The following is a 27,946-nucleotide window of genomic DNA, read 5'->3' on the forward strand; positions in this document are numbered from 1 at the left end:
GTGCTAATTAGCTGTAATTAGCAGGCAGAAGTTGTCTGCAGTGAGTGGGAGCAGTAGCAGTAGTGGAGATTATTTCCACAGACTCAATTAATGGAGAGAATTTAGGAGAGAAGCCACTCTTGAGTACTGGTTTCTGCCTGAATTGTATTTAAAAACCCTGTTAAGTGAAAATAAATCTTTATTTAGGTTTGTTGTATGAAATCTCACTGTGTTATGAACCCCTAAATCAAATTTCAGTCAAATAAAACATCTCTAAGTTTATGAAATTAAGCTTCAAAAATCATGGAAAATGAGGCAGTAAAATCTGCTCCAGGATGGTGTGTCTGTTGAATGAGCTGAAGCCACGCCCACTCAGGAGAAAAATCTCTGTTCTGATGCTTTCAATGATCCATAGACCACTGGCTGATAGAATTGGTAGATTTACCTCACAACAAACAAAAAAACAGCATTTAACTGACTGTTAACTTTCAAGAAAGGCAGTGACATCAGCTAACAACAGACTAGACTGAGATGAACTGCTCTGTGATTTTAGAGTGGAGTGTTAGAGGGGCGGGGTCAATCCCTAGCCCACATATTGGCCCCGCCCACATTAAACCCAGCCAGGAAAGAGGTGAAAAACTTTCTAACAGTCTAAATCCAGAATTCAGTCACATGTAGATCTCAGTGTTTTCATGTTTATAGCAACCATATTCCAACATACACTATATTGCCAAAAGTATTCACTCACCTGCCTTGCTTATGAACTTAAGTGACATCCCATTCTTAATCCATAGGGTTTAATATGACGTTGGTCCACCCTTTGCAGCTCAACTCCTCTGGGAAGGCTTTCTACAAGGTTTAGGAGTGTGTTTATGGGAATTTTTGACCATTCTTCCAGAAGCGCATTTGTGAGGTCACACACTGATGTTGGACCAGAAGGCCTGGCTCTCAGTCTCTGCTCTAATGCATCCCAAAGGTATTCTGTTGGGTTGAGGTCAGGACTCTGTGCAGGCCAGTCAAGTTGATCCACACCAAACTCTCTCATCCATGTTTTTATGGACCTTGCTTTGTGCACTGGTGCACAGTCATGTTGGAACAGGAAGGGGTCATCCCCAAACTGTTCCCACAAAGTTGGGAGCGTGGAATTGTCCAAAATCTCTTGGTATGCTGAAGCATTCAGAGTTCGTTTCACTGGAACTAAGGGGCCAAACTTTACACTTGGCACAATGCAGTCAGACAAGTACTGTTCTCCTGACAACTGCGAAACCCGCATCTCCACTGCTCTAGAGTCCAGTGGTGGCGTGCTTTACACCACTGCATCCCATACTTTGTATTGCACTTGGTGATGTATGGCTTGGATGCAGCTGTTACCATGGAAACCCATTCATAAAGCTCTCTACCATTGTTTTTGAGCTAATCTGAAGGCCACATGAAGTTTGGAGGTCTGTAGCCATTGACTCTGCAGAAAGTTGGCCGCCTCTGCGTTCTGTGTGCCTCAGCATCCGCTGACCCAGCTCCGCCATTTTATGTGGTCTACCACTTGGTGGCTGAGTTGCTGTCGTTCCCAATGGCTTCCACTTTGTTATAATACCACTGACAGTTGACTGTGGAATATTTAGGAGCCAGGAAATTTCACCACTGGACTTGTTGCACAGGTGGCATCCTATCACAGTACCACGCTGGAATTCACTGAGCTCCTGAGAGCGAGCCATTCTTTCACTAATGTTTGTAGAAACAGTCTGCATGCCTAGGTGATGATTTTATACACCTGTGGCCTGGAAGTGATTGGAACACCTGATTTACATTATTTGGATGGGTGAGTGAATACTTTTGGCAATATAGTCTATCTAGAGTGTTAAGACAAATGCTTGGATTTCCCTTTACAGGGTCTTTAATGAATACAGCTCCATGTCTCGTGCAGCCAGCCTTAAGTAGAGAGTCGAGGATCTACTGTTTTTCAGCTTCTCTGTTGGCTTCTTTTGTCAACAGCAGAGGTTGCCTCTCTTGTTTGCACCTGCTGAATCCTCATAAAGCCATGCTCTCCTAATACTACCACGCGATTGCTGTTTCACCTGTTTATCCTCCACATTTATAGATTTTTCAAACTGTAGCTAAGTGGAACACTGAGCGTCTTCGGCTCTGAATTGTTATTATGAGCCTCACTCAGCTTCTACAATCAACCTCAAGCTCCAGGTCAACTCAATCAGCATGACTGACAGAGGGTCAAGTGCTACATAAAAATCAATACTGCTGCTAAATAACGGAGCTGAGCTGGTGTAGAATATATGAGGATTTCATGTGCAGTTATCTGTTTGCATTTCACCAAATGTCAGCAGTAAATCACTCTTTTCTGTTACTGTTTTAAATCTACAGCTACAGCTCATGTTTTCCTACCATCCCTTGTGTATCTCCGATGTGTTTTCTGGCTGTCAGTCAGCCAATCACAGCCTGAGATATGCCTGTGTACACGCACATAGCAAAATACGCCTTCATAATGCCTCAGGAGAATGATGTGCAATGCAAATACTGCACTACAGGCAATTTGTATTAACATATTAGAGCACATCGTGTACGTTTTACAGTACACCTCATTTCCATCTCTCATTTCTTGGCTAATACATTCAGAAAACCTGGCCCCCCCGACGGCACAACAATATGCAAAACAACAGGACAGAGAGACAGACACAGCAGAGACGTACCTGTGAGGAATTCATGTTTCTGTCCTGAGGAGAATTACACCATCAGAACAGTGATCGCTGCGGTAATACACAAGGTTGATGAATATTATCTAAAGCCATTTTTGCTTATTTAGGTCAATAATGAACAAGCTGAGATTAGAATCAGAGCAAATGTAAATATGGATGGTTTGTCTTGAGAATTATGCAGAATATTTGATGGAAAACCAGCTCAGAGATGATTACAAGTGTCTCTCCCATGTAGCTAAAACCTGTTATAGCCAGTGGACAAAATATTTTAAAGTTCCAACACCAGAAAATTATGGCATTTACATGTATACAAACATATACTGTATACCAGTGTTACTCAATGCTGCTCAACCAAAGAGCCAAACTGTTGAAAAGAACCTTTACACTTCTGTGACTTTTTGGGGTCTTACAGATTGAATCCACATTGTTAATCCGATAATAAGCTTCTTTTTATCCATTTTTAATCCATTTTCAATCACTTATTTTGTTTTTTTGCCCAGGGCATCACCATGTCGTTTACCGTAATGCACTGTGGGAGTTATAGTCAACCAATGGTGTCTCTACTGCTTTGAGGAATGGCACAAATGGAATGAACAAGAAAGAAAGCGCATGGACTTTTATTTTGTATTTATGTAGATATTTTAAAAACTGTTAATCACAGAATGTTTATTTTTTCACTGTTTTGTCCCCAAGAGATGGAGAACAAGTCTGTGCAAAGAAAAGGCTTGTCACTAATGTTTTCTGTGTTTTCAATAAAAATCTATGAGTTTCAAACTCCAATATGTTTTTTTCTTGTCTTTAGAGTCCTATAACTTTTGAAAGATTTTAGTGACATTGTTGTAGTAGATATATTCTTAAAGCCCAGGTTGTCCTAAAAAAAAACAGATGTATAAAGCTTGACTGTGCACACAGGGTTGATGTTTTATGAGGTTTTTAAGGAAAAAGTCCAGACGAGACATGATGGTGAAAAAGTAGCTGTGAGCACTGCAGGTTAATGCAGAAAACTAGATCATTTCAAAGGGTTCACTTGCCACTGTGTTCATAGATCTCTGGACACTAATCACTTATAGATGGCGACATGAGGCATTGCTACTTAAAAAGTTATAAAAATTTGTACTGGTTTAAGACGAGGAGATTTTTTCTTACTGAATTCAGAATCTAAAGCCATCTCATAAAAAGTTTATTGCAGCACAGATTGAGCTCCCTATCAAAATTTGATGAACTCCTGGATTAGTGTTTATTTCTAAATATATCAACCGTGTGATGATGCTGATGTCCCTTTTTTCTCTTGTGCCATTTTTCTTCAGTTCACTTCTTTTAAGCCACAGAAATACCCAGAAACCTTTAAAAATGCATCAAGCTTGAAGGCTCTATAGTAGAAGATATGGGACATGTTATGAATGTTTCATGTGCTGGTATATGTGGTATGGGCAGTGGACAGTGCATTATCAAGCTCCGCCGTGTCACAACAGTGACCTGAGTGTTTGCTTCATGTGAAAGATTAATGGGGAAGACACACAACACTGTACACAACACATCAATCACGCCTCTGCCAGGGACGCCGTATATTTTTCCAGAACATGGCTGCAGTCATGATCATAAGTTAAAAAGATCCGACACACCATCAGCTAGAAAGTTAGTTCATACTTCAACTACAAAACTTACAGATTAAAATGACTAAAGCAACAAGACGGGTGAAAATGTGGTGATATATTAACATATGCGTTTAAAAAGCTGTTTCAAATGTGACTCCAAGAGTTAGAGGCATGAACAGTAATTTTATGTTTCATAGGAATGATTCATGCTCCATGACAAAAGGTTAAACTCGTTTAGAAATACAGGAAAAGCACAGCAGGAGTTCTGCCTCCTCTCGAATGCCATATGCTTTATAGAATATGAGAGTAATGAATCATCCAAATGCAGTTACTCTGATAAATAGGCTGGATTTTCTAGCCAGCAGAGGCGGTAAACTAAGACTTTTTTCTAACAGAGCATATGCATGATGACGGCGAGAGATGCATGAGGCAGAAGAGAGAACAAACTATGTTTTTAACCAAGAAATGGTCTGAGAGACACAGAACATTCAGCTGGAAACTTCTCAGATATGGAGGTTCATGAGGAAAATAAGGCCGGGTTTTAATATAAAACTTAGCACAAAAAGTAAAGAAACTTGTGTTTGGTAGATTATTTCTTTCTTGTAACAATGCTTCAATAAATCTTATACCATTGGAAAGCCTGTTTATTACCCTTTCAAATGATGCCACATTTGTAAGGATCATGCATTTGTGGGATGAGCAGCAGAGCTGAGTATGTGGGTTGCACCAATGAAGAATTTGCCGAATCTTCTCTGCCAATGCCAAACAGCTGATTTTGCCATTGACTCTTGATTGGTGTTTTGTGGATTGGATGATTGAAGTTTAAAGAAACAAGACATATTGATAATTTAACAATTTATTCATTTAACAAACAGGAGCCTCAGTAGCATGTGGAAGAACCAGACAGCCACAACAGCCTGGCTCCTCCTCCTCATGCTGGTCACCAGCCTGGTCGGCAAATTCTTCATTGGTGCAACCCACATACTCAGCTCTGCTGCTCATCCCACAAATGCATGATCCTTACAAATGTGGCATCATTTGAAAGGGTAATAAACAGGCTTTCCAACGGTATAAGATTTATTGAAGCATTGTTACAAGAAAGAAATAATCTACCAAACACAAATGTCTTTACTTTTTGTGCTAAGCTTATGTATGGAAACTTCCACGATAAAAGAATCCATGCTGTGTTAATCTAGTCTTCAAAACTTTACTTGTAAGAAGTTTACCAAACATGCAGAAGGAACAGTTTTGAAACACTGACCAATATGGCACCTTTCTGCTGCTTTATCCAATTTTGTTATTTTTCACTCATTTTTCCCACCTTTTTGCTGTTTTTTGCCAAATTTAGTCACTTTTCACTCTTTTTTTCCCCAAGTTTTCGCCGCTTTTTTACCATTATTGCCACCTGTAAGCCATTTTTTTTTGTCACTTCTCACCCATTTCTGCCACTTTTTCTTTGCATTTTTTGTCACTTTTCAACCAGTTTTTGTGGAAGAAGTTTGGCAAAACCAGGACTCTTCCAAGGCATGGTCATCCGGCAAAACTGAGCAGTCAGGGGAGAAGGGCCTTAGTAAGAGAGGTGACCAAGAACCTGATTGTCACCCTGTCCCATCTCCACACAGGACAACCATCACTGCAGTCCTATACTGATCTGGGCTTTATGGCCTTGCCTGGAGATTACAGGCTTTGAAATAGTAGTCCATATAACAACTGATGGCATTATAGCATAGTTATATTTTTTAGTGATGCCTGAAGATGCTTTTAAACCATGACTGAAAAACCTTACTGTTTCTTGACCTGATGTTAAAAACTACATATATCCTGCAACCCTCATCAGGATCCAATACTTTTTAAAAAATCATTTTTGAAACTTTTCTAACATAGTTTCACCCTCTATACAGCTCAGGCCCTGAGGACTGCTATGTCCCCTTTTCAGCTGTGCTAAATTCTCAGCACAGAACATCCACAGTTTGGTTTCAGACTGTGCTGCAGCTGCAGGCATTTATAGAAGCAACAATAGCTGATGGAGTAGTGACCTTGCATTGTGATGCTTTCATTCGGAGAATCAGTCGGATAAATCTGTCTGATTAAAGAAAGTTATTCATCTTTTAAATGAGCCAGGGATGGGGCCCAGAGTCACAGCTCAGATTTGTACATAATGACAACAGAACTTTTACTCAGACTTGGCCAGAAAGACACAAAAGATCTGGAAATTTGACTTTAGCTCCGTTCTGTGTTTTGCAAACCAATTAAAATCAAATTTCCGACTCTGAGTCTGGCTGCTTAGATCAACCTTAACCTTTTAACACCTGCAAAACTACACTGAATATTCTTCATCCAGAGCAGCGAGCTAGCAGACAGAAATGAGAAACATGACTGCTTAGACCAACCTCTGCCACTGATGAGAGGCTGGAAATACTCTCAGTGAGACATTCAGTCAGTTTGTATGCTGATTAAGTCAAAGCTGGATCTATGCAAAGGAAAGTCTTTTAGTCACACTGATCATTTTGAAACATCAGAGAGGGAGAACGCAAAAGTAGACTCTAAAATGAATTTATGTAACAAGAAAGAAAAAAGGGGCTTAGGATTGTTTAGTCCACTGGGATCAGCAGAATAATATCCAAAGAAACTGATAACATCCAGATGAAAATGACAGGAGGAACACTTCCACACTAAAAGCAAGGGTTGCCCAAAGTGGTTCAGAAACAGGAGACAAAGAATAATCGCTCTGAGGCAGAGGTTATCAGGCACAGATACATCAGGCTCAGGTGACATTGTGGGCAGGGTCCCCCAAAACAGGTAGACAAATACACAAAGACTCCACTGCATTGCATGGCTCCGGTAGGCCGGAGCAGAGCTCCTGTTTTAGTCGGATGCCGGACCACTGCACATCAGTTTAGCACCCAGAAGGTGAAGCAAGGCGGGAAGTTTTGCCAAAAGCCGAGCCTGGAGTCAACAGGTTAGAGGGACAAGAAGAGTTAGCTAAATCATTCTTTTGTAACATTCTTCTCCACCTCAGAGTGATAGGTGGAAACCCAACGATATATCTGGCACAGCAACAAGATGATCTGATGTAAGATTTCAAAATAAAAGCCTTCTCAAATATGCCATATTCATTCTATCTGTCTGTCTATCTGTCTATCTGTCTATCTATCTATCTATCTATCTATCTGTCTGTCTGTCTGTCTGTCTGTCTGTCTGTCTGTCTGTCCGTCCGTCCGTCCGTCCGTCCGTCCGTCCGTCCGTCCGTCCGTCCGTCCGTCCGTCCATCCATCCATCCATCTATCTATCTATCTATCTATTATTTCATGTTTTGACCCTTTTCAACTCCTAACTGACTTTTATCTCTTTTTTAACCTTTAAAACTCATGATTTTTAATGTTATTCCATATTTGACTTTTAAAACTCGTGAATTTGAAACGTAATCTCATATTTTGACATTTTAAATTCACGATTTCTATGTTTACCTAACATTTTGATTCTTAAATATCATGATTTTGAATTTTATCTCAGTTTTGCTGACCATTTCAATTTCTAACTTTCACTTTTCTCCCTTTTTTACCTTTAAAACGCTTGATTTAGAATTTTATCTCATGATTGTTTAAAATCATGGTTTCATCATAATTTCTTATGTTTTGCTTTTTAAAAACATTATTTTGACTTTAAATGTCATGTTTTCACCTTTTAAACTTTTAAGTTTGACTTTTTATCTCAGATTTTTAGTTGTTGACTTATCATGTTAACCTTTCAATCTCAGAATCATTTAGGTTAAATATTGACCTTCAGGTTAGACCCAGATTCAGCATCCGGCCCTGCTGGGACTGAGTTTGACACCCCTGGGCTAAAATATTTGAGATTGCATCTTTAATCAGGTCTTGATGCTGTTCTTTTTGTCACTCGGTGTCTACAGATAAATTCACTCTTACAGCTGTTGTAAATAAAAGCTTTAATCCCAAATGACATATGCCATCATCTCAAAGTTTATTTCAAATATCCTACAGTTTATATGAACAACAAAATTGTTTGAGTAATGGTTTTCATAAAGCAGCCACTCTCTGCTCTCTCTGACCCCGCTCAGGTCCCCAAAGTGAAGTTTTATGTCGGCCGGTTGTGAGTTTAAAGTTCTCGCCGGGGTGAGATGACAAAAACGCCCTTGACAAAGTTGCTGAGCCAGACGTTGGTGTGGTTGCTATAAAAGTTTGAAAGTTAATAAAAAAATCCTCCCCACATATTTTCAAAAGTCCTCAGTGTCCTCTGCTCATGCCACTTAAAAAAAAAACAAGGGAATAACTTCATCATCACAAATTCCACTCTTTTCTCCAGAAATCTACACAGCACTCCTCTCTAACTGCAGCATGCTGAAGGAGATAACTCTGAGTAGGAGCAGGAGGAAACTGTTAAGGTGCCCGTTAAAAGGAAATGACTCTTCCAAGAGAAGAGTATTAACCTCTGAAACCATGACTTTTTACATGTAAACATTAAAATTAAAGCCTTTAAAATAAATGTAGACTGACCAGTCAAACATTTTGATAAGCACATGTGAATTCACAGCTGTTTGGTCAGATTTGGACAACAGGAACATGTCTACTGTATGCAAGACATACACTATATTGCCAAAAGTATTCACTCACCCAACCAAATAATGTAAATCAGGTGTTCCAATCACCTCCCTGGCCATGGCTCCATGGATGCAGCTGCACAGCCATGGAAACCCATTCATGAAGCTCTCTACCACTGTTCTTGAGCTGATCTGAAGGCCACATGAAGTTTGGAGGTCTGTAGCCACTGACTCTGCAGAAAGTTGGCCACCTCTGCGCACTATGCGCCTCAGCATCTGCTGACCCCGCTCCGTCATTTTACGTGGCCTACCACTTGGTGGCTGAGTTGCTGTCTTTCCCAATGGCTTCCACTTTGTTATAATACCACTGACAGTTGACTGTGGAATATTTAGGAGCCAGGAAATTTCACCACTGGACTTGTTGCACAGGTGGCATCCTATCACAGTACCACGCTGGAATTCACTGAGCTCCTGAGAGCGAGCCATTCTTTCACTAATGTTTGTAGAAACAGTCTGCATGCCTAGGTGATGATTTTATACACCTGTGGACATGGAAGTGATTGGAACACCTGATTTCAATTATTTGGATAGGTGAGTGAATACTTTTGGCAATATGGTGTATATCTGTGACTCTTGCTTTATCTATTATCACCAACATGAATCAGTATTTGTTTTTCAGTGCCTTTTAAATCTGTTCTTCCACCAGTGGATTTTCCTGATCAGTGTCCTCTTTATAATGAACCACCTGCATCATTAAACAGATAATCAGCTATTTTAACCCCTGCTTTCTCAGTTGTTCAGTCCCCACTGTGCTCACGTCCTTTCTGCAGATGATCTGCACGCGACTTTTAATTGCTATCACAGCTTGTTTAGTCGTGGCGTAGTGCTGAAGTTCGTTCATTGCAACAGTCTGCTGCTATTGAAGCTCATGCATCATGTGTTCTGCAAATTTGTCTCCCTTATCTTATTATTTAGAATATGGTTGCAGACTTCTCTTATTATGAAGAAAACACAGCACTATGTGACAGTTTCCTCCTGAAAGAAGAGTTCATTGGTCTAATTAGGATGTTCACGGCTGTATAAAAGCATATTATGCACATATTATGTGGTTTAACAACATGGAACCATCATAAAAATGATAAACAAACAGTAAAACACTCAGGGTGAGTCATGTCCGCTGTAATCAGTCAGGAATGTTCCTATGAAATAATAAAAGCATATATCTATACAGTCAGTAATTGGATTTCAGGGGAGGTGAGATTAATTAAAGTACTCCCCTCCATGCAAATCTGATGCAAATCTGAGATGTGTGAGATTAATAAGAGTCTGTATGTGCACAGAGGACCATGCATGAGTAATAATTTTATAATGGCCATTTCCACTGCCGTGCTGTGTGACATCTTAAGTGGGGATGGGAAATTAAAATTCATGTAGAGATAGTATTATTATGCTGCAGAGCCGATTGGCTTTGAAAGTCATTTGGGTGTGTTTATGACTGGAGGAGGATGTCATTGGGTTGGATGTAGAGAATAAGTAATTCTGCAGTATCACATCCAATTTAGCAAATCTACTTTGTTCGAACAGTGCACCTCACTTAGGCTTTAACCTTATCTCTCACCGCACAGCGGCATGAGTTCACGAATTTATTACCGCCTCAATCTGATCTTTGTGTAAAGTGATAAAAGTTGAATATGAGGATTCCAAAGAAGCTGAATGGTGGGAGAGGCCAGCTGGAGTGGAGTAATCTGGAGTTGTGTGTGTGTGTGTGTGTGTGTGGGGGGGGGGGGGCCTGAAATGGTGCAGGTTAAAGGGAATATTTAAATCCCAACACAGATCCTACTCCACCTCCACACTCCAACATGTACCTGGGGACGTGCAGCACACCAGCATTAACGATACACCCCAAGGCTTTAGACCAGGGCTCATCAAGTACATCTGCACAAGGGCCATTGTGCATTGTCATTTATTATTGTCATTGTTGTTTGTGTTCATTCTGTGTCTCATGTTGCTGATTACTCTGTAACGGGCCTCACCTGCTTTGTCTTTACTCTGAGTCTGTGGTTGCCTCTAACTGGTCATCACTGGTATTGGGAGAGGCCAGTACCTGATCAGTGAGTCCTGTCTGAAGACTCACCTGGTTTCTCTTCTCTCTGATTCATGTGACTGCCTTCTTTAGCTGGAGTCTACATAGAGTTGTGACCACACCACAAACGTTTGTCAGCCCTGAAGAAGACCGCTTTGGTCGAAACATGTTGGCTTGTTAATGATTTGGCCATTACAATAAAGGCTTTTTAGTATTTCCTTCCTCATTTGCTCATTTTGTTGTTTGGAGTGCCTGGTTTTCTCCCCTTTTTTGTGTTCAGTTTTAATTTAGTTTTTATTAGTTTTATTGCTGGTTTATTAGTTTAGTTTAGTTTTTATTTTTCAAAATGCTTCGTTTCAGTTTAGTTTTTATTAGTTTTAGTGTTAGTTTTAATTTTTACAGATAGACGTCAGGGCTGAGTGAGAGTCATACATTTTTAAAAATGTATTCAAACAGGCGACTCTTCACTTATGATTTTAACTGTGTAAAGATGATATTTGAGCACAACTCCAGAGACAAAACTACCACCATGTGAAGTCTTAACCAATAAAACCAAACCATTTTACACTCCCCAGACATGTGTGTAGGTGCCAGTCAGTCTGGTTCTGTCAAAGACTAAAACTAAGTACATTTTGTCTCCTTTTCATTTAAGTTAGTTTTGTAAGTGCTCTATACAGTTTCAGTTAGTTTTCATTTTTAGGTAAAGCATAGTTTTTATTTAGTTTCAGTTAACTAAAATGTTTTTCAAATTTTAGTTTTATTAAGTTAGTTTTAGTTAACTTTAACAACCTTGCTGCTGAGAGCGCCCCCCTCAGATAGCTGGTACGGAGACTCTGTTCACCTGCAGAGTCCTCAGACACCAAACTAACCAGCTTAAACCAGATTATTCAACAACAAAAAGAAAACTATTTTACTCATCTGCAAAAATCGACCAACAAACAAAGCACTCTGGAATGCTATTTTTCCCTTAAAAGGGAATAAGCAGGTACAGAAAACGCACTAATCCACAGCTGAGGAAATGTTTGACTGTGTGAGCACAATCACGCCATTCAGCCGGGACGCCACAGACAAGATGGATCCCTAAAGAGGAGGGACTGTGCACCCACTGCAGCCAACAGGAAGTGGAATCAGAGCTGCACTTTTTAACCACCTGTTAAAACCAGCCGTGCGGAAGTTTAAACGTTGCCTAGTTTGAACGCAAGTTCTGGCTTAAGACGGAGTTAATGCTCTTCTAACATTTAAGGTGTTGCACCAGCAGTGATGGTAAGATTTAAGCTATAACTTAAATTTAAGTTATAACTTAAATCTTACACCAACCCCCTACTGCAGGGGTGTCTCAATCACAGCAGGGGCTGGATTCTGATTTCGGGTCTAACCTGAGGGCCTAACAGGGTCAACATTTAACCGTTCACTGTCAACCTAAATGATTTTGAGATTAAAAGAACAACATGATGAGTTAAAAACTCAACATCTGAGATAAAGTCAAACTTATAATTTTAAAAGGTAAAAGTATGACATTTAACATCACAGCAATGTTTTTAAAAGGCAAAATATGAGATAAAATTTCAAATTCATGAGTTTCAAAAGTCAAAATATGTAATAAAATTCAAAATCATGAATTACAAAGGTCAAAATATGAGATAAAAATGAAAGTTAGGAGTTGAAATGATCTGCAAAACTGAGATAAAATTCAAAATCATGAAATTTACCAATTAAAATGTGAGATAAACATCAAAATCATGAGTTTAAATTGTCAAAAATGAGATTTAAGTTCAAATTCATGAGTTTTAAAGGTCAAAATATGAAATGACAGTAAGAATCACAAGTTTTAAAGGTAAGAAAGGAGATAAATGTCAAAATCACGACTTTTTAAGGTCAAATCTGGTTTGAAATGTAAAATTATGAATCTCAAAGGTTAACATATTAAATACAAAGTCAAAACTACAACTTTTAGTTATAACTGTGAAATGCAAAATTGAAAATATAGTGAAAACACAAATTTCTCCTGCGTCCCTGACTTTGTTTCAAATCATTTTTCCGTTTTTTTTTCTAATTTTTGTGACTCAACAAGGATATTATAAATTATCATGATTAAGTTTACATTTTTATACTGGAGGAAATCTGCAGACCTCATACTGGTGGGCCAGTTAGAATAAAAATATGACATGATCTGGTGGGCCGGGTATAACTGCACCACGGGCCGGATTCAGCCCCTGGGCCTTGAGTTTGACACCCCTGCCCTACTGGGTGTCGTAGTGGAGCTCTGAGAGACAGGATAACCTGGAGGGTGACCAGGAGTTGAGGATTTTAACGGTAATTTGGTGTCAGCACTGTTCTCCATGATCAGTAACACGTGTTTTCCATGAGTGGAGAGGATTTCAGTGTTAAATGCTTTGTCTAAATAGAGCTGAATGCAGGAAAGAAGTGATAGGCAAAGTAAGCCTTAAGCAGGTGGATTTCTTTCTTGGTGAATCAGGCTGTGTGTGTCTTAGTTTAAGATGGACTACCTAAATTAGTCAGTGGACAAGATGTTGGATAGTCAGGTAAATATGACCAAAAATATTCAACATTTCAAACTACAAATAGGACAGCACAGTTGGTAAGATTTGAGTTTTTGCAGTAACAACTTCTTCTGAGGCAGTGCTCAGAGCAGCCTCCACTTTTCTAAAAGAATTACTTTTCTGTTAGACTTTGGAGCCCAGCTGCCGGGATTTTCTCCCCTACAGCCACATGAGCTTTAGCGAGGTCAGTTCTTGGGCGATAGGGCACAGCTCAAAGTTGTGTACCAGTTAATCCCAAATGTGCTGGATGCAGCTGAGGTCAGGGCTCTGTTAAAGCAAAACAAGTTCCTCCACATCAAACTATGAAGCCTCAACTCTGTCCTGGTTTAAAAAAGAAAAAACACAACACTGTGTAGACAGGGACATAAAATCCATTACATCAGACTTCTTAGTCAAATGCAGCTCATGGTTTGAGGATTTTAATCAAATAAGGCACCAAAACTGGAATCATTGCTGCAACACACCCTCCAGAGTGCTCCAGAATAATCCTCTCTCCTTATTTGAACAGTTTTTCTTGGGGTTATTTCTTTTCATCAGTTAAATGCTTTTCAAGTAAAATTTCCCATCTCTTGAGGTAAGAAATAAATGAAATTTCATTCACAAGTTGAACAGGGTTGATGCCAGGAAAGGCATTTTATTTTTATAATGTGGACAGATCGATTTAAAGTGCCTCACACAAGACATCCAAACTTCATTTCAGAGGAGAAAAGCAAAGATTAGAAGAAAGCAACTGAAAAAGTTTCAGTCAGGACAGGCTTAATGCGAGTTTAACATTATTTATGTTCCTGATTTTTATAAGACTTCATGCAGTTAAAGGTCACATTTTATGCAAAATACACTTTCCAGGTGTTTCTAACAAAACTGTGTGCCTCTGGGCGGTCCACAATCCTCTGATCTCAGCTGCCAGCTGAGAGGACGATCAGGAGAGCCACATCCATCTCCTGAGAGGGGCGGAGTCAGGGGCGGAGTCAGACAGTTCATCAACATTTAAAGCCACAGACACAGAAACAGGTCATTCTGAGCAGGGTTGAAAGAGGGGAGTTTTAGTCCAATGGTTCTCAACCTTGGGGTTGGAACCCCATTGGGGGTCGTGACAAACTGAGAGTGGGTCTCCAGATGCCTTAAAGCAGGGCTTCTCAAACTTTTCAGTCCACGATCCCCCAAATAAAGGGGCCAAGGACCGGGGACCCCCACTGTGCCTGAAGGTGGCTGAACACAGCCATGAACATGTGCAGTGCAGACCGGCCTGCCCATAAGGGGGATAAAGGGGAGAACTTTCTAGGGCCCAACCAAACTTGGGGTTAGCAAAACCATGGTTCATTGTAAAGTTAAGCTGTGGTATCCATATTTTATATTTAACCTGAATAAGAACCACTCTTATCAAAGAAACAAATATCTTTGTATTCATTTGTGTAGGAAGTAGTCCTCTTCAAAATACAAGTCCCTTTTCTTAAAAACAGAATTAAAATGTGTTAATAATGGCAAAAAAAGGCAGATAAGGTGGTGAAATTGGATTTTAAAAATAGCAGAAATTGGTTAGATGTGGCAAAAATGTGATAAAATTGGAAAAAAAAAAGCAAAAATTGGTTAAAGTGGCAAAAACAGGCAAAAGTGGCTGAAAGAATGAAAATTGGCATAAATGGGTAGGAATTTTTTGGTTAAGTGGGGTGAAAAATTGATATAAATTGGAATAAAGGGTTAAATAAGACAGAAAAATGGGCAGAAGTTGGTAGAAATGGGTTAAACTGTCAAAAATGAACGTATCAAACTGTTAAATGTGGTTGAAATGGGCGTGAAATGTGGTAAAAAGTGCAATAATAGGTCACCAGAGACAACAATAGGTGTAACTGGTTTAGAAGTGGCAAAAACAGGCAGAAAAAAAAGTGTTGGAAAAGGATTTAAAATGGGGAAAAAAATGGGTTTCAAATGGCAAAAATGTCTTAAAATTGGTGGGAAAAAGTGATAAAAATGGGTAAACATCAAGCAAAATTGGCAACAGTGTAATTTAAAAAATATTCTTAGTTTTTTAAGGCACCTTAGACCCCTTTTCAGCATCTCCTGACCCCCATGGGGGCCCCGACCCCAACGTTGGGAACCACTGTCCTAGAGCAGACATGTAGTTAATATCAGCTCCAGCAGCCACAGAGCGTGTTTGTGAGGCATTGCAGGCCACTGCAGCTGCACCTTGGCTTATTTCTGTAATTTTCCAATGACACAGTGAGGTGTAGAAACCAAACAGACCCCTGAATGAGTACCAGGCCACATATCACAAGGCTGCTGGGACTTTAAATTGCCTCTATAATTTAGAACCTTCCCGTGCTGCCTTGAAGGTAAACCCACTTAAGAGTAACTCTGTTTCATCTGCATGTCGCCTGTTTGATGTACTGCATTCCTTCTCTGAGAAGTTAATGAATTAATTTAGTTTTGTTTACTCCAATCTGCTGATAGCAGAGGCTCCTGAAGTCGTTTTTTTTTTTTTACTCTTTATGAACCAACCTTGGGAAATACCAACACCTCTGTATATCCTGGTGGGGTGTTTTAAAGCGCTGCTGACATTATTGTTTTCACCTTGCCATCAGAGCTGAGCTGCTTGTGTGTGTTTTTAAATAACTTCTTAAAACTTTTGCTTTTTACTCTATAAGAGTGGCTTTCCCTGTAGATTTACTGACCTCCTTTCTAGCACATGCTGATTCATCCTCCAGGGAACACGCTTCCACCCACAAGCAATTTCCTCCTTTTCTAACGTTGTTTCCTCGCTCATTGCTGTTAACCTGACACGCCAGATGGATTTGTTTCACACATTCATCTGGAAAACCTTCGATAGACGGCGTTTGGGAAAGGGCAGAGTCTTTGGCAAAAAACTCTGAGGGTGATTGGATGAACACTCTGTCTGTTAAAGCAGTGATTCTCAACATTGGGGTCGGGACCCCCATGGGGGTCGCGAGACACTGAAAAGGGTCCAAGGTTCCCTAAAAACTAAGAATATTTTTTAAATGACACTGTTGCCACTTAACACCAATTTTGCTTGATGTTTACCCATTTTTAGCACTTTTTCCCACCAGTTTTGCCAACTTTAAGACATTTTTTCCCATTCTAAATCCTTTTCCAACACTTTTTTTCTGCCTGTTTTTGCCACTTCTAAACCAGTTACACCTATCGTTGCCTCTGGTGACCCATTATTGCACTTTTTACCACATTTTATGCCCATTTCAACCACATTTCACTATTTGATATGCTCATATTTTGCCAGTTTAACCCATTTCTACCAATTTCTGCCCATTTTTCTGTCTTATTTAACCCTTTATGCCAATTTATATCAATTTTCCACCCACTTCACCAAAAATTTCCACCCATTTATGCCAATTTTCATTCTTTCAGCCACTTTTTAATTCCCCTTCCCACTATCTTTGCCTGATTTTGCCACTTTAACCAATTTTTGCTCTTTTTTTGCCAATTTTATCACATTTTTGCCACATCTAACCAATTTCTGCTACTTTTAAAATCCAATTTCACCCTTTTTTCCACCATTTTTTTGCCATTATTAACCTATTCTAGACATTTGAATAGTAGAAAGATATTTGTAATGAAAAATATATAGGTTTAAAAAATATATTTTAATGTGTTTTTTTTTTTTTTGCTTTCAAAAATGAATTGTTTGTTTTTCTTGCCCTTGTTAAACTATTAAGACATCAATCACAGATCGCCCTACTGATAAATAGTGAAAGCATACAGCGAGTCATGACCATTTCAGACACGGTAAATGTGACAGAATTAAAATATTTTATTCAAAATGATGTTTCTCACGCCCTCAGCATCACCATCAAACATGCAGAGGGTTTAAAGCAGGTGATTCAGGATAAACGCAACGTCCAAGTAAAAATAACATTACGACACTGAAGTTAGCTTTTAATGTTGGCATCGTAAAATGCTAACGGGTTCACCATCACGCAGTGTGAGTTTCCAGCCAATAAAAATGTGCGACCTCATCAGCAGGCGCTGCCCCCAGACAGATCTGGTACCTAGACTGGAAGAGATTAGCATGGATGCTGCTAAAGCGCCAGTTTTATCAGAACTTGACGACATTTCTTCGTTAAAAGAAGAACAGAGAACAGCAGTGAGCTGTTTTCTTTTCAAAAACCACAGAAGTCGAGTACTGACACGTCTACAGTCGCCATGGTTCACGTTATGTTCTCTATGGGGTTTATATAAAAAATAAAGGAGCAAGAGACCGGGGACCCCCACTGCACCTGAAGGTGGTTGAACAGTCTAGAATAGTCGGACAAGGCCGCCCATAAAGGGGGATAAAAGGGAGAGCTTTAACCTGAAAACTAACCACTCTTACTAAAGAAGCAGGTATATTTTTATTCACCTGTGTGGTAGACTGCCTTCTGAAAAACTGGTTCAAATCCCTTTTGTTAGAAACAAAAATAAAATGGGTTAAATAGTTAAAATATTAGTTTTACCTACAAAAGAAGGATCGTTCAAGAAAAAAAACAATTTACAATAAAAAGTAATAAATACTTTACAAAAAAAATCGCTCACTTTAAGTAAAAAACAAGAATATCTATCTTAAAATGAATGATTACAATCTTAATCCATCAGTCAACTTGGCTGCATCGTGGTTTGTCCACATGGAGTTGCCGTAGTCAACAAAGATCTTCTTTTTGTTAAGTAGCAAAGCAAACATTCAAAATTACGTTTCCCACACCCTCAACATCACCACCAAACACACAGAGGGTTTAAAGCAGGTAAATCAGAACGTCTGGGTATAAATAAAGCTACGACACTGACGGTGTCTGCAGCATGAAATAAATCAGTGTAAGAGCAGAGCACTTTAATTTGTTTATTAATATTTAATTCCATTTAAATTTTATTTTTCGTTTATTTTCACTTTTATTTATTTATATTTAATTTTTGAGTCTTATTTTCTTATTTTTGTATTTATTTTTACTTTAATTTATTTATGTTTATTTTTTTATTTTTGTAATTATTTCCATTTATATGTATTTTTTTAATGTAATTTTTAATTTAATTTTGAATCAAATTTTTTATTTTTCCTTTTGTTTAATTTCACTTTTTTATTTATGTATATATTTTTATTTTTGTAATTATTTCCATTTATATTCATTTTTGTATTTAATTTTGAATTTTATTTTTTATTATTTTTTTTTACTCTTATCTATATCTACTTTTATTTATTTATGTATATATTTTTATTTTTGTAATTATTTCCATTTATATTTATTTTTTGTATTAAATTTTTGAATTTTATTTTTTATTATATTTTTGGTTTTTACTTTTATTTTTAAATGTATTTATTTATTTTTAATTTTGGCAGGTTTGGTCCTCCATACTCATCCTCTTCTGTAGACAGCTGCTGTCATTGCAAGAGTTGTTTTTGTTTGCTGCAGCTGTCAGTGTGCTTTTATAGAGTTTATAGATATTAAAAGCAAAAAGACAGCAAAAATATTGATTGGAAACTATCAGCTGTTTCTGGCAGAGCTGTTCACACACACTATGTGTTTAACAGATCTCTTACATCCTATTAAATATTTCCAAATATAGCTTTCTTTTAGCATTTTTAAATTCGATTACCCTTTGCACATGCATAAAGAGTCTGATCAGCCTGTTTTTTGCAGATCTTGCTTCAACAGTGTTAAAAAAGCCTGTCATGTTTCTACAGCACCGCCTCTGTGATGCTTTCTCTTTACAACAAGCAGCCCCGTTGATGTTCAAGGTTTAATTTGGGTTTTTTGATACTCTAGTAATCCCCAAAGGAGAAATTCTGCTGCACCACAGCGCCGTCAGGATTGGGTTTTTTCTTTTCCCAAGGACTCTTCAGTGGGCTCAGTGTTTGCTGTCATGGGGATTATTTGGGTTTAGACCTTCACATTGAAGGACAATGGCTCCACTCATTGCACCATCATGCTGCACTACCTTCATCCTAATGTCATTTTTTGGACATTAAACTGTTGTGGTGGTAGATGTGATGGGATCCGTACAAACTATAACAGATTGACAGTAAACTCTGATGACTCTGACCTCCATCACATATTTGGGCTGATCTCTGAAAGCAGAGTTATTCAGCACAGGACGGTCTCCAAGTAGGCACAGGAAATTCAAATTCTGACATATTTTTCTATAAAGACTCCTGCTCTGCAGAACCTGGATAGTTTCTCCCCTCTCACTCTTTATACTGCCACGTTCATGCTAAATCTTCCCCCCTCTTAAGACAAAAAACAGGAAACTAGGCCAAAAGAAACACATTTCTCAGGACCGTACCTTTTTATAGATTTGTATTTTTGCTGCTCGCCTCCAAAATGGGGATTAATTGCTTCCGCCATAAAACATTTATAATGTTCCAGAAAAATCTCAGGATGGCCTTGGAGTCCTCTTTGTTTACCCGGCTGGGGAGACTCATGCACATCTTTTTGCCTTTTTCACCACTTTCTGGACCCCGTTTTATTTTCTGAGTCTTAAATGTATGGGTTTTTTGAGGCTGAGCCTGGCTCTCTGTGCGTCTTCGCTCACTTTTTCTCCTGCTTTGACCTCGTTGTTTTCACATTTTCACTTTTTACTTAAAAGGTTTTCCTGGATAACAGTGCTGCTGTCTATTATTCAGGGTGTTTTCATAAAAACTCCCGGCCTCTTTGGATGTTTTTTCAAGTTCCCCTTTAACCAGTGTTGTGAAGTTTGCTTATTATAAAACACTTTGTTGTTAACAAATAGTGTTAGTTGTGTGTTTTTGGATTTGGGCTCGCCTTGCTCTGTGTGTGAACCCTGTCTGTTTCCCTCTCTCTCCAAGAAAGGAAGAGTCATCAGAGTCCAGCTGATGGATCTGTTCATACTCTCCTACAGCCCTCTTACTTTTCCACAGTCTCTTTTGTTATTGAGTTCCACATAGTTTCTAGCTGTTCCCACAGACTCGCTTTAGATGAAACTTTTGTGCTATCAATCTTTGAATCTACTAAATCCCAAATTTGTTCAAAAGGATTCAAATATAGGCATTGACTTGGCCAGTCCATCAGTTCCAGTCCTCCAGTAGTCTCTGCACAGTTTTGAAGTCTGCTTGGGGTCATTGTCTTGTTGGTATATGAACCTACGACCAATCAGATTCCGTCCAGAAGGGATTCCATGATGCACTAAGATGTTGTGGTAGACGTTCTTGTTCATGATACCGTCCATTTTCACTAATCTGCCCATGCCACATCCACAAATGCATCAAAACCTTCTCCAGCTTTTCTGCGGACATAAACACAACCATGCTGACCCAAGGGTTCAAACTTGGACTGGTCCGTCCAGAGTACCTTCTTCCAGTCATCAACAGTCCAGTGTTTGAGCTTCCTGGCAAATCTGAGGTGTTTCTGGATGTTTGCAGGCCTCAACAATGACTTCTTAGCAGCTATTCTTCCCTTTAAGCCTTGTTCCGTCAGTCGTCTGCTTATGGTCATTCTGGAGACTTTCTCAGACTCTGATCTAGAAGCATTCATCTCTGACTGAAGATCAGCAGTGCTCTTCCTTCTGTCTCTAGTACTTCAAATCTTGAGGTGTCTGACATCTGCTTCAGTTAACTTTGGTTTCCTGCCTCTTCCTTGGAGCATTTTCTAAGCACCAGTCTGGGCAGCTGACTCCAAAGCATACTTGACCACACTGAGAACACTTTACGTCTTTCCCTTTGTCTCCGAGACCATCCAGCATCATGAAGCGCTTTAATGTAGACTCTTTCATTTTCAGTCAGCTCTCCACGTTTTACCATTTTGAACAGGAATGAGGAATTTCAAATTGAATTCACCCAAATTTAAGCCGGCTCACTGGGCTTCTCTGAGAAGTCAGAAATCAATCAAGTATAACATTCAACCACTAAAACTCATTTTTCTGTTCAGGAATGCAAGTAAATAACTATAATTTGATGTATTAATCAAGAAATATGAATGTGCTTTACTATTTTCAGTTTTTTGTAAATCAGTAAATTTGAAAATTCATGGATAACAATAATAATTCTATTTTAACATTAAAAATATCATGTGGGTTAAAGAGCTTCTACATATTGGTGTATTAACCATTGCAGAAACATCAAAAATGATGTTGGTAATTACCAATGCTGTTAATTTAGGGCAGCTGTGGCATAAACCTTACTTTGGTTAGGGTTAGGGTGCTCTAATACATTTGTTAAGCACTGTAGTTGTAGCGTTATAGTGTCCGTCAACAGAGCATGTGTGGCTTAAATTGGAGAAAGGCGATTTATGGCTGATTCCAGCACAACCTGACAGAGCTTAAACAGTTTTGCAAAGACGAATGGAGTATGTGTGAGCCTGACTGAGACCTATCCACACAAACTCAGAGCTGTGACTGCAGACAAAGGAGACTCTACTAAATATTTCTGAAGGGGGCGAATATTTATGCACTCATTTTGCATTACATATTTTTATTTAATCGACATCCACTGTTGTGGAAATCAGTTTTCACTTTGACAATAAAAATGTTTATTTTTAATTTTTTGATATATATATATATATATATATATATATACACACACACACACACACATTGGCCATGATAGATTTATAAAATAAACAAAAGGGTAGCACATCCAAAGGAGGCACTGTAAGTGAAGGTGTCCCTCCACTCTTCATAAATCATGAATATGAGACATGGCTCATTTACACTGTACTTATTTCATTATTCCAAATCAATAAATGTTATGGTTTTAATTTCTGCGTTAATTTTTACTTTGTGTATTTTTTGTTTTCGGCCCCTGCTGTGATTGAGTTTGACACCCCTGTCCTAGAACAACTTTCCCACATTCCTTACTTTTTATCAGATTATTTTTACTATTTCCATTTTCTAATTTTATATAAATCATCAACATGATGACTTTAAAACTCAACATCTGAAATAAAGTCAAATGCATAATTTTTAAAGGTAAAAACACGACATTTAACGTCAAAATAATGTTTTTAAAAGGCAAAATATGAGATCGAGTACTAAAACCATGATTTTTAACAGTCAAAATATGAGATAAAATTTCAAATTCACGAGTTTCAAAAGTTAAAATATGAGATGAAATTCAAAATCATGAAATCTAACAATCAAAATATGAGATAAACATCAAAATCATGAGTTTAAATTGTCAAAATATGAGATTAAATTTCAAATTCATGAGTTTTAAAGGTCAAAATATGAAATAAGATTAAGAATCACAAGTTTAAAGGTAAGAAACAAGATAAATGTCAAAATAAGGGCTTTAAAAGGTCAAATTGGGTTTAAAATGTAAAATATGAATCTCAAAGGTTAAAACATTAAATACAAAGTCAAAACCATAACTTCTAGTCATAACTGTGAAATGCAAAATTGGAAATATAGAGAAAACATAAATTTCTCCAGCATCCCTGACTTTGTATCAAATCATTTTTACTGTTTATTTTTTCTAATTTTCTATAAATTATCCAAGTTAAGTTTAGATTTTATCTGCAGACCTAATACTGGTGGGCCAGATCTAGTAAAAATATGATATAATTGGTGGGCCGGGAATAACTGCACCACGGCCCCGATTTGGCCCCCAGGCCTTGAGTTTGACCCCCTGTTCTAGGAGAAGCAATGACGGTTCAGTCCCTGCAGAAAATCCTGACACTGCAGGGAAACATCAACAGAGAAAAATCAGATTGCATGTTAGTGTCTCACAGCTCAGGCATCTGGTGTCTGTACTGACTTTTATTACACATTTTTGACTCTGATTTATAAAATAACTGAGCTAATTTTTCTGTTTGGCCCGTTGATTTTTCACTCTCAGATGTCGATATTTTATTAACAGGGAGAAAGGGCCAATTACCGGGTCTTTTACTCCAGCTGTGGAGGAAAGACAAGCAAATGTTAAGATATCACAAACTTAATATTCTTTTAGTTAAATAGAAAAAAAAATAAAGTTTAAAACAGCAACTTTTTCAAACTCTCATTACAGGTGAATCTAAAAAAATCAGAATATCATGGCAAAGCTAATTTTTCCTTCATGAAGTCATATTTCCATATATTTCATCGTGTATAAAATGAAGCATTTTGAGACTTTTTTGGTTCAGTCTTGATGATTACAGCTCATAAAAATTAAAATTGACTATCTTAAAATTTTAGAATATTCTACAAAGTCTGATTTGTAAAGGTTTCCTCAGCCTTCATTCTATCATTGCGGTTCAGTTCACACAATCACAATCACAAGACTTCTGACTCGACTCATGTCCAGTAGACCAGGGGTTCTCAACGTTGGGGTTGGGACCCCATTTGGTGTCGCGAGACACTGAGAGGGGGTCTCCAGATGCCTTTAAAAAACTAAGAACATTTTTGAATTACACTGTTGCCACTTGACACAAATTTAGCCAAATTTGAACCCAGTTTTTTATCACTTTTTCCCACCAGTTTTGCCAATTTTAACACATTTTTGCAACTTAAAACCAATTTTTGTCCATTTTAAACCCTTTCCACCACTTCTTTACTGCCTGTTTTTGCCACTTCTAAACCAAATCTTGCCACTATCCACCTATTGTTGGCTCTGTTGACCCATTATTGCCACTATTAACCCCTTTTACCAATTTTAACCCACATGATATGCCCATTCTAGCCAGTTTCTGCCTATTTCTGCCTCAGGTAAGCCTTTTTTTTTGCCGGTTCATATGAATTTTCATCCCATTTCACCAAATTACCACCTAGTTTTGCCACTTTTGAATCCCCTTTAACCACTTAATATGCCCATTTTGCCATTTTTTGGTTATTTTTTGCCACTTTAATCTATTTTTGTTGTATTTCTTACCAATTACCAATTTCTGCTACTTTTAAAATCCAATTTTACTACCTTTCCAACCATTTTTTTTTTTTTTTTGTGATTATCAACCCATTTAATCTCTTTTCTTAAAAACAGAATTTAAATGTTAAAAAAAGTATTTACATTTTTAAGGGGGCTACCTACTACACAAATGAATTAAAAATGGTTTCCTTGATAAGAGTGGGACTAATAAAAGAAATATCTTATCTTATTATTCAGATTAAAAATAAAATACCACAGCTTAACTTTACAATAGACCCTGATTTTGCTGGAACCCAGTTTAGCTTGGCCCCAGAAAGCTCTCCCATTCCCAAGTCAATTTTCTTGACTTGCTGACTGCTTTTATCTCTTTGTTTTGAATCTTCTGTAAAGCACATTGAGTTACACCCGTAGGAGATGTGCTATACAAATAAAGTTGAACTGAATTGAATTTAAAGGGGCTAAAACAGCAAAAAACATGATGTGCTTTATTAGCTATAAAACACAAAATATTTAGTATTTTTTATAAGACATTTTAACATTTAGTGTAATGAGATTTGTGTTCAGTTTTCTTTTATTTCGCCCTCAGAGTAAAATAGTTTTGCTGTAGCCATTTATGACCATGTCATAAAGTAAAACAATCAACTATTATTATGTTCCTGCAGTAAACCTCATTACTGCACATCTGTTTGGACATCTGCACATTTTGAATGTTCTGTTTCTGGCCACTCCTGCTCTAGTTGAATCCGTCTGTGATGGATATCTGCCTCTTTAATGCACCATGTTTGTTTGAGATTTGGTAGATCTTCACTCTGGTTTGATCAGAAAGACGTGAGTGAAGTCAGAGCTGGCAAACATCTACTTTATTTAATTTAAACTGTTACCGTCTTCAGTGCCAAATAATTATAATACGGCCAGACTGATGTACCACACTGCTCTGACTGCGCCAAGTCATTAATGATCAATGCTGCGCTTTGTGAGAATCTAATTTGTTAGTGTTGTTTTGTGAGTCGGCCTGAATGGGAGCATTATTGATGAGGCGGAGCGGTAGGCTCCCTGAGGACAGCCAAACACAGCACTATTAGAGGTGCACTGCTGTTTGAACCTGCAAAAACACATTTTCTGACTATTATTCCTGCAACAACTTTCTACTGTGGTTTTTATTATTGTTAGAGGTAGAAGAGAAAGAATAGTCATCAGTCATGACTGCGAATGAAGGTCACAAAGAGAGATGAAAGCCTTTAAGAAAAACTCACAGTTTCCTCCTCGTGTTACTTCCACTTTTTGCATTGACTGCTTTCAGTGTTTGTCACTCCACTGTCGAGCTTTTCATGCCTGCAGTTTGCCAGGAGCGCTGTCCTCAAATACACACTCTCACTACCCACCGCCCACACAGAGCTGAGGCAAGCTCCCACAGAGAAACCTAAAAAGCATTCAAAGCAAAAGCACTCACTCTGCACTTCTCCATAAATAGCTGTGTTTACATGTTTACCACGCCGCATTAGTTCATCACTGTTTGCTTGCTGGAATATAATCAATAGTCCTGACTTAACCAGCGCTGATGGGAAGAGCTCTTCAGCCTCTTTGTCCCATGTTTCCCACAGATAATGACTAAATTGAGGTGAATCTGTTCTTCCAGTCAGCAGTTTGCACTAACATGAACACAGCATCCATGTTTGAGCAGTTTTAACCCTTTGGGTGCCAGAGTTTTTTTCAAGAAAATATTCCATTTTAATATCAAGATTTCAAAAGGCTGTAGCTTGAAAGTGGTGAAGTGAGAAAAATCTTCAGTATGACCCAAAGTTTGTGATAGTTGTAAATTCACTCATCTAATTTGCATATTCTGACATCACCAGACGGCCTCCACCACCACTGCCTCTACCACGTCTGCCCTACCTCCGCAGTGTTTTTTTTATTCCCGCTACCTCTGTCGATATTCATGTTTTGACCATCCCTGCAACCCCCACCATGTCCCCACCCTGGCCACAGTGAGGAAAAGCATCGGCTTCGGTATGTGCTGCTGGTGGACTCCGACACACCGGCAGTCTCGGTCTCACCAGACGACTGAACGCCATCATCAGAAGGGTAAATAATTCTCTATTCCTCCCGGCATCGTGAGTATTCTTGCTACAATTCGCTCTCTTTTTCTCTTTTACGCGCCGACTACATCCACTTCTACCACTTCCGCGTTTCCTCGACCGGCGGTGCGTCTTCAAACTCTCTCTCTCCAAAACTTTGAATAGAAACACGCCCACAAATGCTGCTGGGATTGAAGTTACTCATGTCCGCCATCTCCTAGTAGTAACAACATTAGGCACCATATTTGCAGCTACAGCCTGTTTAATTTAGCAATGTTGCTTGTCGCAATTTTGCGACTTTGGCACTTAAAGAGTTAATGGTCTGATGCTAATTGAACACAAAAGCTAACATGGCAATAAATTCAAGTGTAATGGATTTCTGTTCATGTAAAGGTTTTAAATCTCTTGGTAAAAGGCTTTTATTTACTTTACGTACATTATATTGAGACTGTTGCCATTATTTTTAGTGGGGCATTTATATCAGGAATCATGTATTCATCATTGGATGTATCAATTTACAATTTACAATTTAATTTATGCAAAGCGACTTACAACTTCTACAAGTGGTGACACCCCTGGATCTGGTTGGACACCAGACTGTAATCGCACTCCATGGTCACAAGATGAATCTTTGTTTAGGTAGAATAAGCAGCAGGAAGTGTTTCATGGGCATTTTTTAAAAGCTGCATTTGTTGTCTTGCCTCTGCTCAGGTGTTGCTGTTTTTCTGTGCTGTGCCCATTTATATCCAGTGCCTTCACCTATACAATCACTGCCATGGATTCTATGCCAGTGTGACTGCGGTAGAATCAGAGTCTGGCCACTGGGTTAAAATGTGGTGAAGTGACCATACAGAGCTACTTAAAGCCCTCTAATGGCTGCCTCCACTGCTCTAAATACTCAGATTTAGCTTTAGCTTCTGTTTTCATGAGAAATGGGACGCATTTCTGTATGACGAGTAAAATAAAAACAACCATATAAGCTTTTCATGTTGGAAAAGATGTTTACACTCCTCTGCTGACCTGCTTTGGTATGATTATGTGATAGTTCAGAGGGAAAAGGTAACGTCTTGTGTCTGCTTGTGTACAACGGCTGCTCGTGTAGCGATTAGCTCTGACTAAGTCACAGCAGCACTTTGCCAAAACTGGACATTTCTTTATTAAAACCAGCGAAGACAGCAACACTGAAAGCTTTCTGTAACAGAGAGGGTGTTTTTGCTCTTCTGCCAACCTGCTTCAGCGTGAGTGTGTGATACTTAACTCTTTCGGTGCCAGAGTTTTAACAACATTAGGCACCATATTTGCAGCTAGAGCCTGTTTAATTCAGCAATGTTGCTTGTCGTAACTTTGCGACTTTGGCGCTTAAAGGGTTAAGAGGGAAAGGGTTGCTTGTTGTGCTTGTATACAACAGCTGCTAGCCGAACGTTAGCTTGGCCTTAGCCAGACCAACACATTTCTTCATCACAGCTAGCGCTGAAAGCAACACGGACAGCTTTCCGTGACAGAAATCAATGCTGTCGCTCTTCTGCCGCCCTGCTTTGGCATGACAACGTGATAGTTATGGGAAAGGGTTCGTTGTTGTAAACAGCTAATGATTCTAG

Source organism: Cheilinus undulatus, linkage group 1 (genome assembly GCF_018320785.1).
Source record: "Cheilinus undulatus linkage group 1, ASM1832078v1, whole genome shotgun sequence".
Taxonomy (NCBI): domain Eukaryota; kingdom Metazoa; phylum Chordata; class Actinopteri; order Labriformes; family Labridae; genus Cheilinus; species Cheilinus undulatus.